Genomic DNA, 14,652 nt, shown 5'->3' with positions numbered 1-14,652 from the left:
CTCCAGCCCTAACCCGAGCTCCCAGCTGAACTCTGGCTGCTGTGCAAGCCACAGCGCCGGCCCCGCAAAAAGCTGAAACCCTTAGCCGGGCTCCAGCACTTGCCCTAGCCCGAACCCTAACCCTAGCTCCGGCCAAAACCCTACCTCCAGCCATAGGCCAGGCTCCGGCCCCGAGCCTATCTCCAGCCCTAACCCGAGCTCCCAGCTGAACTCTGGCTGCTGTGCAAGCCACAGCGCCGGCCCCGCAAAAAGCTGAAACCCTTAGCCGGGCTCCAGCACTTGCCCTAGCCCGAACCCTAACCCTAGCTCCGGCCAAAACCCTACCTCCAGCCATAGGCCAGGCTCCGGCCCCGAGCCTATCTCCAGCCCTAACCCGAGCTCCCAGCTGAACTCTGGCTGCTGTGCAAGCCACAGCGCCGGCCCCGCAAAAAGCTGAAACCCTTAGCCGGGCTGCAGCACTTGCCCTAGCCCGAACCCTAACCCTAGCTCCGGCCAAAACCCTACCTCCAGCCATAGGCCAGGCTCCGGCCCCGAGCCTATCTCCAGCCCTAACCCGAGCTCCCAGCTGAACTCTGGCTGCTGTGCAAGCCACAGCGCCGGCCCCGCAAAAAGCTGAAACCCTTAGCCGGGCTCCAGCACTTGCCCTAGCCCGAACCCTAACCCTAGCTCCGGCCAAAACCCTACCTCCAGCCATAGGCCAGGCTCCGGCCCCGAGCCTATCTCCAGCCCTAACCCGAGCTCCCAGCTGAACTCTGGCTGCTGTGCAAGCCACAGCGCCGGCCCCGCAAAAAGCTGAAACCCTTAGCCGGGCTCCAGCACTTGCCCTAGCCCGAACCCTAACCCTAGCTCCGGCCAAAACCCTACCTCCAGCCATAGGCCAGGCTCCGGCCCCGAGCCTATCTCCAGCCCTAACCCGAGCTCCCAGCTGAACTCTGGCTGCTGTGCAAGCCACAGCGCCGGCCCCGCAAAAAGCTGAAACCCTTAGCCGGGCTCCAGCACTTGCCCTAGCCCGAACCCTAACCCTAGCTCCGGCCAAAACCCTACCTCCAGCCATAGGCCAGGCTCCGGCCCCGAGCCTATCTCCAGCCCTAACCCGAGCTCCCAGCTGAACTCTGGCTGCTGTGCAAGCCACAGCGCCGGCCCCGCAAAAAGCTGAAACCCTTAGCCGGGCTCCAGCACTTGCCCTAGCCCGAACCCTAACCCTAGCTCCGGCCAAAACCCTACCTCCAGCCATAGGCCAGGCTCGGGCCCCGAGCCTATCTCCAGCCCTAACCCGAGCTCCCAGCTGAACTCTGGCTGCTGTGCAAGCCACAGCGCCGGCCCCGCAAAAAGCTGAAACCCTTAGCCGGGCTCCAGCACTTGCCCTAGCCCGAACCCTAACCCTAGCTCCGGCCAAAACCCTACCTCCAGCCATAGGCCAGGCTCGGGCCCCGAGCCTATCTCCAGCCCTAACCCGAGCTCCCAGCTGAACTCTGGCTGCTGTGCAAGCCACAGCGCCGGCCCCGCAAAAAGCTGAAACCCTTAGCCGGGCTCCAGCACTTGCCCTAGCCCGAACCCTAACCCTAGCTCCGGCCAAAACCCTACCTCCAGCCATAGGCCAGGCTCCGGCCCCGACCCTATCTCCAGCCCTAACCCGAGCTCCCAGCTGAACTCTGGCTGCTGTGCAAGCCACAGCGCCGGCCCCGCAAAAAGCTGAAACCCTTAGCCGGGCTCCAGCACTTGCCCTAGCCCGAACCCTAACCCTAGCTCCGGCCAAAACCCTACCTCCAGCCATAGGCCAGGCTCCGGCCCCGAGCCTATCTCCAGCCCTAACCCGAGCTCCCAGCTGAACTCTGGCTGCTGTGCAAGCCACAGCGCCGGCCCCGCAAAAAGCTGAAACCCTTAGCCGGGCTCCAGCACTTGCCCTAGCCCGAACCCTAACCCTAGCTCCGGCCAAAACCCTACCTCCAGCCATAGGCCAGGCTCCGGCCCCGAGCCTATCTCCAGCCCTAACCCGAGCTCCCAGCTGAACTCTGGCTGCTGTGCAAGCCACAGCGCCGGCCCCGCAAAAAGCTGAAACCCTTAGCCGGGCTCCAGCACTTGCCCTAGCCCGAACCCTAACCCTAGCTCCGGCCAAAACCCTACCTCCAGCCATAGGCCAGGCTCCGGCCCCGAGCCTATCTCCAGCCCTAACCCGAGCTCCCAGCTGAACTCTGGCTGCTGTGCAAGCCACAGCGCCGGCCCCGCAAAAAGCTGAAACCCTTAGCCGGGCTCCAGCACTTGCCCTAGCCCGAACCCTAACCCTAGCTCCGGCCAAAACCCTACCTCCAGCCATAGGCCAGGCTCGGGCCCCGAGCCTATCTCCAGCCCTAACCCGAGCTCCCAGCTGAACTCTGGCTGCTGTGCAAGCCACAGCGCCGGCCCCGCAAAAAGCTGAAACCCTTAGCCGGGCTCCAGCACTTGCCCTAGCCCGAACCCTAACCCTAGCTCCGGCCAAAACCCTACCTCCAGCCATAGGCCAGGCTCCGGCCCCGAGCCTATCTCCAGCCCTAACCCGAGCTCCCAGCTGAACTCTGGCTGCTGTGCAAGCCACAGCGCCGGCCCCGCAAAAAGCTGAAACCCTTAGCCGGGCTCCAGCACTTGCCCTAGCCCGAACCCTAACCCTAGCTCCGGCCAAAACCCTACCTCCAGCCATAGGCCAGGCTCCGGCCCCGAGCCTATCTCCAGCCCTAACCCGAGCTCCCAGCTGAACTCTGGCTGCTGTGCAAGCCACAGCGCCGGCCCCGCAAAAAGCTGAAACCCTTAGCCGGGCTCCAGCACTTGCCCTAGCCCGAACCCTAACCCTAGCTCCGGCCAAAACCCTACCTCCAGCCATAGGCCAGGCTCCGGCCCCGAGCCTATCTCCAGCCCTAACCCGAGCTCCCAGCTGAACTCTGGCTGCTGTGCAAGCCACAGCGCCGGCCTGGCAAAAAGCTGAAACCCTTAGCCGGGCTCCAGCACTTGCCCTAGCCCGAACCCTAACCCTAGCTCCGGCCAAAACCCTACCTCCAGCCATAGGCCAGGCTCCGGCCCCGAGCCTATCTCCAGCCCTAACCCGAGCTCCCAGCTGAACTCTGGCTGCTGTGCAAGCCACAGCGCCGGCCCCGCAAAAAGCTGAAACCCTTAGCCGGGCTCCAGCACTTGCCCTAGCCCGAACCCTAACCCTAGCTCCGGCCAAAACCCTACCTCCAGCCATAGGCCAGGCTCCGGCCCCGAGCCTATCTCCAGCCCTAACCCGAGCTCCCAGCTGAACTCTGGCTGCTGTGCAAGCCACAGCGCCGGCCCCGCAAAAAGCTGAAACCCTTAGCCGGGCTCCAGCACTTGCCCTAGCCCGAACCCTAACCCTAGCTCCGGCCAAAACCCTACCTCCAGCCATAGGCCAGGCTCCGGCCCCGACCCTATCTCCAGCCCTAACCCGAGCTCCCAGCTGAACTCTGGCTGCTGTGCAAGCCACAGCGCCGGCCCCGCAAAAAGCTGAAACCCTTAGCCGGGCTCCAGCACTTGCCCTAGCCCGAACCCTAACCCTAGCTCCGGCCAAAACCCTACCTCCAGCCATAGGCCAGGCTCCGGCCCCGAGCCTATCTCTAGCCCTAACCCGAGCTCCCAGCTGAACTCTGGCTGCTGTGCAAGCCACAGCGCCGGCCCCGCAAAAAGCTGAAACCCTTAGCCGGGCTCCAGCACTTGCCCTAGCCCGAACCCTAACCCTAGCTCCGGCCAAAACCCTACCTCCAGCCATAGGCCAGGCTCCGGCCCCGAGCCTATCTCCAGCCCTAACCCGAGCTCCCAGCTGAACTCTGGCTGCTGTGCAAGCCACAGCGCCGGCCCCGCAAAAAGCTGAAACCCTTAGCCGGGCTCCAGCACTTGCCCTAGCCCGAACCCTAACCCTAGCTCCGGCCAAAACCCTACCTCCAGCCATAGGCCAGGCTCCGGCCCCGAGCCTATCTCCAGCCCTAACCCGAGCTCCCAGCTGAACTCTGGCTGCTGTGCAAGCCACAGCGCCGGCCCCGCAAAAAGCTGAAACCCTTAGCCGGGCTCCAGCACTTGCCCTAGCCCGAACCCTAACCCTAGCTCCGGCCAAAACCCTACCTCCAGCCATAGGCCAGGCTCCGGCCCCGAGCCTATCTCCAGCCCTAACCCGAGCTCCCAGCTGAACTCTGGCTGCTGTGCAAGCCACAGCGCCGGCCCCGCAAAAAGCTGAAACCCTTAGCCGGGCTCCAGCACTTGCCCTAGCCCGAACCCTAACCCTAGCTCCGGCCAAAACCCTACCTCCAGCCATAGGCCAGGCTCCGGCCCCGAGCCCTACCTCCACCCCTAACCCGAGCTCCCAGCTGAACTCTGGCTGCTGTGCAAGCCACAGCGCCGGCCCCGCAAAAAGCTGAAACCCTTAGCCGGGCTCCAGCACTTGCCCTAGCCCGAACCCTAACCCTAGCTCCGGCCAAAACCCTACCTCCAGCCATAGGCCAGGCTCGGGCCCCGAGCCTATCTCCAGCCCTAACCCGAGCTCCCAGCTGAACTCTGGCTGCTGTGCAAGCCACAGCGCCGGCCCCGCAAAAAGCTGAAACCCTTAGCCGGGCTCCAGCACTTGCCCTAGCCCGAACCCTAACCCTAGCTCCGGCCAAAACCCTACCTCCAGCCATAGGCCAGGCTCCGGCCCCGAGCCTATCTCCAGCCCTAACCCGAGCTCCCAGCTGAACTCTGGCTGCTGTGCAAGCCACAGCGCCGGCCCCGCAAAAAGCTGAAACCCTTAGCCGGGCTCCAGCACTTGCCCTAGCCCGAACCCTAACCCTAGCTCCGGCCAAAACCCTACCTCCAGCCATAGGCCAGGCTCGGGCCCCGAGCCTATCTCCAGCCCTAACCCGAGCTCCCAGCTGAACTCTGGCTGCTGTGCAAGCCACAGCGCCGGCCCCGCAAAAAGCTGAAACCCTTAGCCGGGCTCCAGCACTTGCCCTAGCCCGAACCCTAACCCTAGCTCCGGCCAAAACCCTACCTCCAGCCATAGGCCAGGCTCCGGCCCCGACCCTATCTCCAGCCCTAACCCGAGCTCCCAGCTGAACTCTGGCTGCTGTGCAAGCCACAGCGCCGGCCCCGCAAAAAGCTGAAACCCTTAGCCGGGCTCCAGCACTTGCCCTAGCCCGAACCCTAACCCTAGCTCCGGCCAAAACCCTACCTCCAGCCATAGGCCAGGCTCCGGCCCCGAGCCTATCTCCAGCCCTAACCCGAGCTCCCAGCTGAACTCTGGCTGCTGTGCAAGCCACAGCGCCGGCCCCGCAAAAAGCTGAAACCCTTAGCCGGGCTCCAGCACTTGCCCTAGCCCGAACCCTAACCCTAGCTCCGGCCAAAACCCTACCTCCAGCCATAGGCCAGGCTCCGGCCCCGAGCCTATCTCCAGCCCTAACCCGAGCTCCCAGCTGAACTCTGGCTGCTGTGCAAGCCACAGCGCCGGCCCCGCAAAAAGCTGAAACCCTTAGCCGGGCTCCAGCACTTGCCCTAGCCCGAACCCTAACCCTAGCTCCGGCCAAAACCCTACCTCCAGCCATAGGCCAGGCTCGGGCCCCGAGCCTATCTCCAGCCCTAACCCGAGCTCCCAGCTGAACTCTGGCTGCTGTGCAAGCCACAGCGCCGGCCCCGCAAAAAGCTGAAACCCTTAGCCGGGCTCCAGCACTTGCCCTAGCCCGAACCCTAACCCTAGCTCCGGCCAAAACCCTACCTCCAGCCATTGGCCAGGCTCCGGCCCCGAGCCTATCTCCAGCCCTAACCCGAGCTCCCAGCTGAACTCTGGCTGCTGTGCAAGCCACAGCGCCGGCCCCGCAAAAAGCTGAAACCCTTAGCCGGGCTCCAGCACTTGCCCTAGCCCGAACCCTAACCCTAGCTCCGGCCAAAACCCTACCTCCAGCCATAGGCCAGGCTCCGGCCCCGAGCCTATCTCCAGCCCTAACCCGAGCTCCCAGCTGAACTCTGGCTGCTGTGCAAGCCACAGCGCCGGCCCCGCAAAAAGCTGAAACCCTTAGCCGGGCTCCAGCACTTGCCCTAGCCCGAACCCTAACCCTAGCTCCGGCCAAAACCCTACCTCCAGCCATAGGCCAGGCTCCGGCCCCGAGCCTATCTCCAGCCCTAACCCGAGCTCCCAGCTGAACTCTGGCTGCTGTGCAAGCCACAGCGCCGGCCCCGCAAAAAGCTGAAACCCTTAGCCGGGCTCCAGCACTTGCCCTAGCCCGAACCCTAACCCTAGCTCCGGCCAAAACCCTACCTCCAGCCATAGGCCAGGCTCCGGCCCCGACCCTATCTCCAGCCCTAACCCGAGCTCCCAGCTGAACTCTGGCTGCTGTGCAAGCCACAGCGCCGGCCCCGCAAAAAGCTGAAACCCTTAGCCGGGCTCCAGCACTTGCCCTAGCCCGAACCCTAACCCTAGCTCCGGCCAAAACCCTACCTCCAGCCATAGGCCAGGCTCGGGCCCCGAGCCTATCTCCAGCCCTAACCCGAGCTCCCAGCTGAACTCTGGCTGCTGTGCAAGCCACAGCGCCGGCCCCGCAAAAAGCTGAAACCCTTAGCCGGGCTCCAGCACTTGCCCTAGCCCGAACCCTAACCCTAGCTCCGGCCAAAACCCTACCTCCAGCCATAGGCCAGGCTCCGGCCCCGAGCCCTATCTCCAGCCCTAACCCGAGCTCCCAGCTGAACTCTGGCTGCTGTGCAAGCCACAGCGCCGGCCCCGCAAAAAGCTGAAACCCTTAGCCGGGCTCCAGCACTTGCCCTAGCCCGAACCCTAACCCTAGCTCCGGCCAAAACCCTACCTCCAGCCATAGGCCAGGCTCGGGCCCCGAGCCTATCTCCAGCCCTAACCCGAGCTCCCAGCTGAACTCTGGCTGCTGTGCAAGCCACAGCGCCGGCCCCGCAAAAAGCTGAAACCCTTAGCCGGGCTCCAGCACTTGCCCTAGCCCGAACCCTAACCCTAGCTCCGGCCAAAACCCTACCTCCAGCCATAGGCCAGGCTCGGGCCCCGAGCCTATCTCCAGCCCTAACCCGAGCTCCCAGCTGAACTCTGGCTGCTGTGCAAGCCACAGCGCCGGCCCCGCAAAAAGCTGAAACCCTTAGCCGGGCTCCAGCACTTGCCCTAGCCCGAACCCTAACCCTAGCTCCGGCCAAAACCCTACCTCCAGCCATAGGCCAGGCTCCGGCCCCGAGCCTATCTCCAGCCCTAACCCGAGCTCCCAGCTGAACTCTGGCTGCTGTGCAAGCCACAGCGCCGGCCCCGCAAAAAGCTGAAACCCTTAGCCGGGCTCCAGCACTTGCCCTAGCCCGAACCCTAACCCTAGCTCCGGCCAAAACCCTACCTCCAGCCATAGGCCAGGCTCCGGCCCCGAGCCTATCTCCAGCCCTAACCCGAGCTCCCAGCTGAACTCTGGCTGCTGTGCAAGCCACAGCGCCGGCCCCGCAAAAAGCTGAAACCCTTAGCCGGGCTCCAGCACTTGCCCTAGCCCGAACCCTAACCCTAGCTCCGGCCAAAACCCTACCTCCAGCCATAGGCCAGGCTCCGGCCCCGAGCCTATCTCCAGCCCTAACCCGAGCTCCCAGCTGAACTCTGGCTGCTGTGCAAGCCACAGCGCCGGCCCCGCAAAAAGCTGAAACCCTTAGCCGGGCTCCAGCACTTGCCCTAGCCCGAACCCTAACCCTAGCTCCGGCCAAAACCCTACCTCCAGCCATAGGCCAGGCTCCGGCCCCGACCCTATCTCCAGCCCTAACCCGAGCTCCCAGCTGAACTCTGGCTGCTGTGCAAGCCACAGCGCCGGCCCCGCAAAAAGCTGAAACCCTTAGCCGGGCTCCAGCACTTGCCCTAGCCCGAACCCTAACCCTAGCTCCGGCCAAAACCCTACCTCCAGCCATAGGCCAGGCTCCGGCCCCGAGCCTATCTCCAGCCCTAACCCGAGCTCCCAGCTGAACTCTGGCTGCTGTGCAAGCCACAGCGCCGGCCCCGCAAAAAGCTGAAACCCTTAGCCGGGCTCCAGCACTTGCCCTAGCCCGAACCCTAACCCTAGCTCCGGCCAAAACCCTACCTCCAGCCATAGGCCAGGCTCCGGCCCCGGCCCTATCTCCAGCCCTAACCCGAGCTCCCAGCTGAACTCTGGCTGCTGTGCAAGCCACAGCGCCGGCCCCGCAAAAAGCTGAAACCCTTAGCCGGGCTCCAGCACTTGCCCTAGCCCGAACCCTAACCCTAGCTCCGGCCAAAACCCTACCTCCAGCCATAGGCCAGGCTCCGGCCCCGAGCCTATCTCCAGCCCTAACCCGAGCTCCCAGCTGAACTCTGGCTGCTGTGCAAGCCACAGCGCCGGCCCCGCAAAAAGCTGAAACCCTTAGCCGGGCTCCAGCACTTGCCCTAGCCCGAACCCTAACCCTAGCTCCGGCCAAAACCCTACCTCCAGCCATAGGCCAGGCTCCGGCCCCGAGCCTATCTCCAGCCCTAACCCGAGCTCCCAGCTGAACTCTGGCTGCTGTGCAAGCCACAGCGCCGGCCCCGCAAAAAGCTGAAACCCTTAGCCGGGCTCCAGCACTTGCCCTAGCCCGAACCCTAACCCTAGCTCCGGCCAAAACCCTACCTCCAGCCATAGGCCAGGCTCGGGCCCCGAGCCTATCTCCAGCCCTAACCCGAGCTCCCAGCTGAACTCTGGCTGCTGTGCAAGCCACAGCGCCGGCCCCGCAAAAAGCTGAAACCCTTAGCCGGGCTCCAGCACTTGCCCTAGCCCGAACCCTAACCCTAGCTCCGGCCAAAACCCTACCTCCAGCCATAGGCCAGGCTCCGGCCCCGACCCTATCTCCAGCCCTAACCCGAGCTCCCAGCTGAACTCTGGCTGCTGTGCAAGCCACAGCGCCGGCCCCGCAAAAAGCTGAAACCCTTAGCCGGGCTCCAGCACTTGCCCTAGCCCGAACCCTAACCCTAGCTCCGGCCAAAACCCTACCTCCAGCCATAGGCCAGGCTCCGGCCCCGAGCCTATCTCCAGCCCTAACCCGAGCTCCCAGCTGAACTCTGGCTGCTGTGCAAGCCACAGCGCCGGCCCCGCAAAAAGCTGAAACCCTTAGCCGGGCTCCAGCACTTGCCCTAGCCCGAACCCTAACCCTAGCTCCGGCCAAAACCCTACCTCCAGCCATAGGCCAGGCTCCGGCCCCGACCCTATCTCCAGCCCTAACCCGAGCTCCCAGCTGAACTCTGGCTGCTGTGCAAGCCACAGCGCCGGCCCCGCAAAAAGCTGAAACCCTTAGCCGGGCTCCAGCACTTGCCCTAGCCCGAACCCTAACCCTAGCTCCGGCCAAAACCCTACCTCCAGCCATAGGCCAGGCTCCGGCCCCGAGCCTATCTCCAGCCCTAACCCGAGCTCCCAGCTGAACTCTGGCTGCTGTGCAAGCCACAGCGCCGGCCCCGCAAAAAGCTGAAACCCTTAGCCGGGCTCCAGCACTTGCCCTAGCCCGAACCCTAACCCTAGCTCCGGCCAAAACCCTACCTCCAGCCATAGGCCAGGCTCCGGCCCCGAGCCTATCTCCAGCCCTAACCCGAGCTCCCAGCTGAACTCTGGCTGCTGTGCAAGCCACAGCGCCGGCCCCGCAAAAAGCTGAAACCCTTAGCCGGGCTCCAGCACTTGCCCTAGCCCGAACCCTAACCCTAGCTCCGGCCAAAACCCTACCTCCAGCCATAGGCCAGGCTCCGGCCCCGAGCCTATCTCCAGCCCTAACCCGAGCTCCCAGCTGAACTCTGGCTGCTGTGCAAGCCACAGCGCCGGCCCCGCAAAAAGCTGAAACCCTTAGCCGGGCTCCAGCACTTGCCCTAGCCCGAACCCTAACCCTAGCTCCGGCCAAAACCCTACCTCCAGCCATAGGCCAGGCTCCGGCCCCGACCCTATCTCCAGCCCTAACCCGAGCTCCCAGCTGAACTCTGGCTGCTGTGCAAGCCACAGCGCCGGCCCCGCAAAAAGCTGAAACCCTTAGCCGGGCTCCAGCACTTGCCCTAGCCCGAACCCTAACCCTAGCTCCGGCCAAAACCCTACCTCCAGCCATAGGCCAGGCTCCGGCCCCGACCCTATCTCCAGCCCTAACCCGAGCTCCCAGCTGAACTCTGGCTGCTGTGCAAGCCACAGCGCCGGCCCCGCAAAAAGCTGAAACCCTTAGCCGGGCTCCAGCACTTGCCCTAGCCCGAACCCTAACCCTAGCTCCGGCCAAAACCCTACCTCCAGCCATAGGCCAGGCTCCGGCCCCGAGCCTATCTCCAGCCCTAACCCGAGCTCCCAGCTGAACTCTGGCTGCTGTGCAAGCCACAGCGCCGGCCCCGCAAAAAGCTGAAACCCTTAGCCGGGCTCCAGCACTTGCCCTAGCCCGAACCCTAACCCTAGCTCCGGCCAAAACCCTACCTCCAGCCATAGGCCAGGCTCCGGCCCCGAGCCTATCTCCAGCCCTAACCCGAGCTCCCAGCTGAACTCTGGCTGCTGTGCAAGCCACAGCGCCGGCCCCGCAAAAAGCTGAAACCCTTAGCCGGGCTCCAGCACTTGCCCTAGCCCGAACCCTAACCCTAGCTCCGGCCAAAACCCTACCTCCAGCCATAGGCCAGGCTCCGGCCCCGACCCTATCTCCAGCCCTAACCCGAGCTCCCAGCTGAACTCTGGCTGCTGTGCAAGCCACAGCGCCGGCCCCGCAAAAAGCTGAAACCCTTAGCCGGGCTCCAGCACTTGCCCTAGCCCGAACCCTAACCCTAGCTCCGGCCCCGACCCTATCTCCAGCCCTAACCCTAGCTCCCAGCTGAACTCTGGCTGCTGTGCAAGCCACAGCGCCGGCCCCGCAAAAAGCTGAAACCCTTAGCCGGGCTCCAGCACTTGCCCTAGCCCAAACCCTAACCCTAGCTCCGGCCTTAACCCTACCTCCAGCCATAGGCCAGCCGACCTTATCTCCAGCCCTAACCCTAGCTCCCAGCTGAACTCTGGCTGCTGCGCAAGCCACAGCGCCGGCACCGCAGAAAGCTGAAACCCTTAGGCGGGCTCCAGCACTTGCCCTACCCCGAACCCTAGGTCCAGCCTTAGCCCTACCTAGAGCCATAGCCCAGGCTCTGGCCTTGACCCTATCTCCAGCCCTAAGCCCAGCTGCAGCCTTAAGGGGGGCATTACAGACACTAAGGAAAAACTAACACATAGTTATTGAAGCGGCAGACAAAGGTACTGCAATCATAATAATGGATGCACAACAGTACAAATACGAGGTCACATGACAACTAAGTAATATGAAACATTACACTCTGCTCCCGCATCCACTGGGACCGGAAACAAGTCAACAAGATTTTAATACAGTTACCGCTCAAACAGTACATAACAAAGAAACAAAAACATTACTTAATGGGACCTGAAGTTCCGCAGGCCCGAAATTTCTACCTCCTCCCAAAAATACACGCAGACCCCGAAACGTGGACGATCCCTGGCTAGATCCCCAACGGAAAACCTATAGTGTCAGACTGCAATAATGAAACATACCATATCGCAGAGTACATTGACAGCTACCTGAACCCTCTGTCCCAGCTACATCCCAGCTCTCTTAAGGACACATACACTTCATTATCAAGTTAGAGAACGTTTCCATTCCAGAGGATGCAATTTTATTCACTATTGACATCAACAGCCTATACACAAACATTGCCACAGATCCGGCCCTAGAAGCAGTAAGGAGACTCTTCAAAAAGCATCCAGACACGAATAGACCAGATGTGGAAATACTAAAATTACTGGACATAAGCGTAACCAGAAATGACTTTGTATTCGACTCCAAAAGCTACTTACAGATCCAGGGCACAGGAATGGGCAAGAAATTTGCAGCAGCCTATGCTAACATATATATGGCAGACTGGGAGTAAACATTATTTGACAAATGCCCAGTCAAACCACTTCTCTACTACAGATATCTAGATGACATTTTCAGAGTCTGGCACCACAGCCTCACAGACTTTAGCACATTCACGGCGATGATGAACACACACCATCCAAAAATACAGTAAAACAAAACTGGGACCCATGGAAAGTAAACTTCCTGGACACTACTGTATATTACAGTGAAGCTCAGAATGGCCTTAAATCACTAAAAACTAAGGTCTTTTTCAAAAAAACTGACAGACATTGTCTGTTACACAAATCCAGTTATCACCCTAAGTACACATTCAAAGGACTAATAAAATCGCAGCTGATCAGGTTCCACAGAATCTGTTCAGAACGAATTGATTTCAAGAATGCAGCCACAGTTTTGTTCCAGGCTCTCCGACCAAGAGGGTACAAAAGACGATTGTTAGGCCACACAAAATCATAAACACTGAAATCATTCGAACAGTGACAGTGCGCGGGGGTGCCAGGCTCCGAAAATGTCATACCTCTGATAACAAAGTATTTTCTCCGGAACACAACACTCAACCACAAACTAAAAAAATTTTTCAGTGAAATCAAGGAAGAGTATCCACCACTGCAAAACTTTAAAATAATTTTTAGCATAGAAAAAAGCATAAAAAAGCATACAAAAGGAACAAAAATTTAAAAGACTTATTACACACACCATCTGATACCGCTAGTCCCATATGGGTTGTGGGGAGCCGGAGCCTAACCTGGCAACACAGGACATAAGGCTGGAGGGGGAGGGGATACACCCAGGATGAGATGCCAGTCCGTCATAGGGCATCCCAAGCGGGACTCGAACCCCAGACGCGCCAACAAGCAGGACCCGGCAAAGTCCGCTGGGGCACCATGCCCCCATGCTATGAATAGAATTTTTTAAAAATTTACATTTTTTCCAAGTACTTAAATGTGTATACATTTCAGTATAGTTTACAATATACAGTGCAGTATATAACCTAACCCACCGCAAGAGCAGAGGCTGGGATGCTGTTGTAAACTCCAACAGGTTCACCCAGTTGCTTTGGGTACCCAGTGGATTCATCTGAGTGTCACACCTACCCTCATCCTCAAATTTGGGAAGGGGTGGGGGTATTTTACCCCTCTCCCTTGCCTCTTCATCTTCTCAGCCCTGTCTCCAACTGACCCACCCCTGCTTCTCCAACCTCCCCCCGTCTATCATACCACCCACCTCTACCTCTTACTAAACTTCTGCCAGTCCTTTCTGACACACCCCACCACCCTTTCCCTACTCCTGACCCAAGCCTTGAATCCCAAATATTGTTCTAAGCACCTAACCCAACACTTATTTCCTGCACCCACCATTTACCTGCCAGCAGCCTTTGCCCAGCAGCCCTAACTCAGTTGCCAACCCTAGACCAAACACACTAATTCCAACCCTAACTCTAATTCATCCCCCAAGATACAGAGCAGTGTAAGCTCAATAGCATAGGGTAAAAACCACTGCTCCTGCACTAGGAGATTGGGGTGCTGATCCTCACAACATGCTGCAACAACCTTGAATCAAGGATATGGTCCAAAGCCAATCAGAAATATCCATCCATCCATCTATCTTCCTCCACTATCCGGGGCCGGGTCGCGGGGGCAGCAGTCCAAGCAGAGTCCTCCAGACTTCCCTCTCCCCGCACACCTCCTCCAGTTCCCCTGGGGAAACCCCAAGGCGTTCCCAGGCCAGCCGGGAGGCGTAGTCTTTCCAACGTATCCTGGGTCTGCCCCAAGGCCTCCTCCCAGTGGGACAAGCCCAGAACACCTCCCCAGGGAGGCATCCAGGAGGCATCCGGAACAGATGCCCGAGCCACCTCAACTGGCTCCTCTCGATGCGGAGGAGCAGCGGCTCTACTCCGAGCTCCTCCCGGGTGACTGAGCTCCTCACCCTGTCTCTAAGGGTGTGCCCAGCCACTCTGTGGAGGAAACTTATTTCTGCTGCTTGTATCCGCGATCTCATTCTTTCGGTCATGATCCAGAACTCATGACCATAGGTGAGGGTAGGAACGTAGATTGACCGGTAAATTGAGAGCTTCGCCTTACGGCTCAGCTCCTTCTTCACCACAACAGATCGGTACAATGACCGCATTACTGCGGACGCCGCACCGATCCGTCCGTCAACCTGCCGCTCCATTTTTCCCTCACTTGTGAACAAGACCCCAAGATACTTAAACTCCTCCACTTGAGGGAGCGGCTCCCCCCTAACCCGGAGGGGGCAATCCACCTTTTTCCGACTGAGAACCATGGCCTCGGATTTGGAGGTGCTGATTCTCATCCCCGCCGCTTCGCATTCGGCTACAAACCTCCCCAGTGCACGCTGCAAGTCTTGACTTGATGAAGCCAACAGGACCACATCGTCCGCAAAAAGCAGAGACGAGATCTCGCGGCCACCAAAACAGACACCCTCCGTTCCCTGGCTGCGCCTAGAAATTCTGTCCATGAAGATAATGAACAGAATCGGTGACAAAGGGCAGCCCTGGCGGAGTCCAACATGCACCAGGAACAGGTCTGACTTACTGCCGGCAATGTGAACCAAGCTCCTGCTCCGGTCATACAGGGAACGAACAGCTCGTAGCAGCGAGCCCCGAACCCCATAATCCCGAAGTACCTCCCACAGGATGCCACGAGGGACATGGTCGAATGCCTTCTCCAGGTCCACAAAACACATATGGACTGGTTGGGCAAACTCCCACGAATCCTCCAACACCCTAGTGAGGGTATAGAGCTGGTCCAG

The sequence above is a fragment of the Scleropages formosus genome, chromosome 10, assembly GCF_900964775.1.
Source record: "Scleropages formosus chromosome 10, fSclFor1.1, whole genome shotgun sequence".
NCBI lineage: Eukaryota > Metazoa > Chordata > Actinopteri > Osteoglossiformes > Osteoglossidae > Scleropages > Scleropages formosus.
This window is presented reverse-complemented; position numbering follows the sequence as displayed.